Genomic DNA, 4775 nt, shown 5'->3' with positions numbered 1-4775 from the left:
TGTGTATCAAGTGGCTTGGTTATGGTTTTGTTGAGGCTGACATGTGGAACCCATCTGGTCCAGCGTATAGGATCAGAATAGGGCCAGCTATGGTCATACAGGTGGCTGAGATATGGCTCTGTCATGGCCCATTTATGGCCCATATTTTGGCTGCCAGGTTTAGTTCACCTGGATCAGGCTCAGGTGTGGCTCAGTTTTGGGCTTTCTGGTTAAAGATTGGTGTTGATATGGTTTACTTAAGGTTGTGTTTTGGTTCCATTGTTACATTTTGATCTGGCCCAATTCAGGGCCAGTTATGGGTAATTAACTTGGTTGAGACTTGGGCCAGTAATGGCCCATGTGTGGCCCTTGTCTGGAATCCAGACCTGGTCCACACTAGTACCGTAATACATTGCGGTATGTGGGCCAAGCAAAAGCTGGTTGTGTGGGCCGGAGCTGGGCCAGAGAAAAATTGCTATGTGGGCAGTTGTTTCATCCCATTTATTTGTCTTTCTGCCGTAAGTCTGAGCTTATTGGACAAATATCTGATAAATGGCTTTCATAGACATTCAGTACAAAAGGTACAGGTATAAAACTGTACATATGTTGAAGAATTGTATATTTAATGAGGCATATTGAATAAGGCTGAGAAAATAATAATGGTTTTATTCGGTGAAACACCAGCAGTGTGCAAAGCAGCAACACTTTCATTTCCTCAATAACAGTCAAATTATTTATAGAGCACTTAAAAGCTTATTTAAAGTTGTGTGAGAATAAACAGAAGTCATGAATATGAGAAGACGGTAAAGGGAGAGAAATTAAAATGACATCAGGTTATACAGTGCCTTGAATTTAACTGGTGTACAGTATAAGTATATACAGATCCTGTCATCTGATACTCTGTAAAAAATCATTTTCATAATCAGTATTTTTGCTTAAAATAAGAACAAATAATTTTCCAGTTGGGCGGAAACATAAACAACTAAAAAGTTATATATTGTAAAAGTTTGCTTACCAATTAAATGTATCTTCTTTTAAGGATGGCTAAATATTTTTTGCTATAAAACAAGACCAAAATACTGATTAAGAAAATATTTTTGTAGCTGATTTGATACTCCATATATAAAGGCTACATATACATACTATATATAAAAGCTTAGATTAAATGAAAACACACAAGATATACTGTAAATAAGTAAAAAAAAATGGATGTACTTCTAAATATATTTATTTTGAATTTTAAGAGAAAATGTCTTTGTCAAATCCTTGTGATATAGTACAGAAATAAAAAATAAAGAATTACATAAATTCAAGGTTGAAAGTGGGGGTCTCTTTAAGAGTAACTCCTCAATACACTCTGAAATCATTTTTTGTTGTTATCTGTAGACCTGCATCATTTGACTCTAAAACTGCAAGCTGATCTTCATTTAAAATTTATTGATAGTCAAAGACGATATGATTCATGAAATCAGAAAACAGATTAGAACAACTGACCCAAAGTAACCTGTTTGTCAAACCACTTTTTTTTAACATCACCTTTAGTGGTTAATATTGTGACGAGAGTAGCGGGGCCGAGAGAAATGAAAACACACAAGATATACTGTAAATAAGTAAAAAAAAATGGATGTACTTCTAAATATATTTATTTTGAATTTTAAGAGAAAATGTCTTTGTCAAATCCTTGTGATATAGTACAGAAATAAAAAATAAAGAATTACATAAATTCAAGGTTGAAAGTGGGGGTCTCTTTAAGAGTAACTCCTCAATACACTCTGAAATCATTTTTTGTTGTTATCTGTAGACCTGCATCATTTGACTCTAAAACTGCAAGCTGATCTTCATTTAAAATTTATTGATAGTCAAAGACGATATGATTCATGAAATCAGAAAACAGATTAGAACAACTGACCCAAAGTAACCTGTTTGTCAAACAGCACTTTTTTTTAACATCACCTTTAGTGGTTAATATTGTGACGAGAGTAGCGGGGCCGAGAGCCGTAGGAACGGAGCGAGGCCGGTGGAGGAAATGCTAATGCACGACACCTGCGCCACTCACCGGTCTCGAGTCCCACGGAGGAGCTCCGGAAGGATAAAAGGAGGAGTGACGACAGTGTTGGACGAGAGAGGACTAGGCCTGGACTTTATTTTGTGTTTTGGTTCTGTTTGTGCGCGACAGTCGTCCGCGAGGGGCTGTCGCGCTATTTTGTGTTTATTTTATTATTAAGTGGGAACAGAGCGAGGCCGGTGGAGGAAATGCTAATGCGCGACACCTGCGCCACTCACCGGTCTCGAGTCCCACGGAGGAGCTCCGGAAGGATAAAAGGAGGAGTGACGACAGTGTTGGACGAGAGAGGACTAGGCCTGGACTTTATTTTGTGTTTTGGTTCTGTTTGTGCGCGACAGTCGTCCGCGAGGGGCTGTCGCGCTATTTTGTGTTTATTTTATTATTAAGGTTTTGTTTGAATGTTCGCCGGTTCCGCCTCCTTCCCGAACTACGAACGTTGTTACAAATATCATTTAAAAGCCTTGTTGACCATGGAAAAGGTTTACACAATTACTCCACATCTATACATTTTTGTTGAGGTGCAACCCACTGTTGTTAGTCTTCACAGGAGTTGAAATGAGTAAAAGAAGCAGTCATATAGCAAATACATCAGGAGGTCACAAATAACCCCAGGCTTACCACAATAACCATTGGTCAAAGACCACCTGGATGATCCCGGGAGCTATTTGAAGAAATGCACAGCAGACAGATAAGATGATAGTTAAACTTACGGCATAAATTTGGATTGAAAGTTTGATGAAGACAAAACACATCACTGCAGGAAATTATCTCATTCCAGCCAAAACATATGGTGATGAGGTTATCATCTGGCATCTGGACTGTATGAACAAATGATCTAAAACTGATCTGTATGAAAGATTCCTCAGAGGACTTCAATATTAAAGGAAAAGTTCACCCAAAAATGAAAATTTGCTTAAAATGTACTCACCCTCAGGCCATCCAAGATGTAGATGAGTTTGGAGAAATTTAGCATTACATCACTTACTCACCAGAGGATCCTCTGCAGTGAATGGGTGCCGTCAGAATAAAAGTTCAAACAGCTGATAAAAACACCACAATAATCCACAAATTATCCACATGACTCCAGTCCATCAATTAACATTTTGTGAAGCAAAAACCTACGTGTAATGAACAAATCAATCAATAAGGCTTTGAACTTTAAACCGTTACTTCTGGAGAAAATACAAGTCCATAATCCATAATAATTCTTCATTTGTTCTCTCACATCAAAAGCCACCAACATACAGTGGGTACGGAAAGTATTCAGACCCCCTTAAATTTTTCACTCTTTGTTATATTGCAGCCATTTGCTAAAATCATTTAAGTTAATTTTTTTTCCTCATTAATGTACACACAGCACCCCATATTGACAGAAAAACACAGAATTGTTGACATTTTTGCAGATTTATTAAAAAAGAAAAACTAAAATATCACATGGTCCTAAGTATTCAGACACTTTGCTGTGACACTCATATATTTAACTCAGGTGCCGTCCATTTCTTCTGATCATCCTTGAGATGGTTCTACACCTTCATTTGAGTCCAACTGTGTTTGATTATACTGATTGGACCTGATTAGGAAAGCCACACACCTGTCCATATAAGACCTTACAGCTCACAGTGCATGTCAGAGCAAATGAGAATCATGAGGTCAAAGGAACTGCCTGAAGAGCTCAGAGACAGAATTGTGGCAAGGCACAGAGCTGGACCTCAGACTGGGCCGAAGGTTTACCTTCCAACAAAACAATGACCCTAAGCACACAGCTAAAATAACGAAGGAGCGGCTTCACAACAACTCTGTGACTGTTCTTGAATGGCCCAGCCAGAGCCCTGACTTAAACCCAATTGAGCATCTCTGGAGAGACCTAAAAATGGCTGTCCACCAACATTTACCATCCAACCTGACAGAACTGGAGAGGACCTGCAAGGAGGAATGGCAGAGGATCCCCAAAACCAGGTGTGAAAAACTTGTTGCATCTTACCCAAAAAGACTCATGGCTGTATTACATCAAAAGGGTGCTTCTACTAAATACCGAGCAAAGGGTCTGAATACTTAGGACCATGTGATATTTCAGTTTTTCTTTTTTAATAAATCTGCAAAAATGTCAACAATTCTGTGTTTTTCTGTCAATATGGGGTGCTGTATGTACATTAATGAGGAAAAAAAATTAACTTAAATGATTTGAGCAAATGGCTGCAATATAACAAAGAGTAAAAAATTTAAGGGGGTCTGAATACTTTCCGTACCCACTGTACATTAAATGTTTCAAAATGTATAATATATATTTTTTTGTAAAGTTCACATGCTCAACGCAAATGATAAATCTACTCAAGCACAGATATATAAGTAGAGTGTATGCATATTATAGACATCAAGACATGTATTTCAGTTGTCTTCTTCATAAAGGCATTTTATGAAACAAGTATAGTGTGTCGTTTTTTTTATCTCTATGTAATGTTTTTAACTTTTGCATCTTGAATAAATTTTGGTTTATCTGTGTACTGAACATGTTTACATTTAAATTAAGTAAAAATTTATGAAATACTAACTGAATGATAAAAAAAAACTACATAAAGTACTATGTATAATATACTAGGTATACTAAAAAGGAGCTTTTCAGTGTCAAGAGAACACCAGGGAAAATGTATCATTGCTGTCCTGGATTGTAAAGTTAAGGCTGTGTCCTCTAGTGGGAGCTGACGTGTACCAAATATGGAAGACAGGAAATGAT

This window comes from Sinocyclocheilus rhinocerous, unplaced genomic scaffold (genome assembly GCF_001515625.1).
Source record: "Sinocyclocheilus rhinocerous isolate Xijiao unplaced genomic scaffold, SAMN03320098_v1.1 scaffold148, whole genome shotgun sequence".
NCBI classification, from domain to species: domain Eukaryota; kingdom Metazoa; phylum Chordata; class Actinopteri; order Cypriniformes; family Cyprinidae; genus Sinocyclocheilus; species Sinocyclocheilus rhinocerous.
This window is presented reverse-complemented; position numbering follows the sequence as displayed.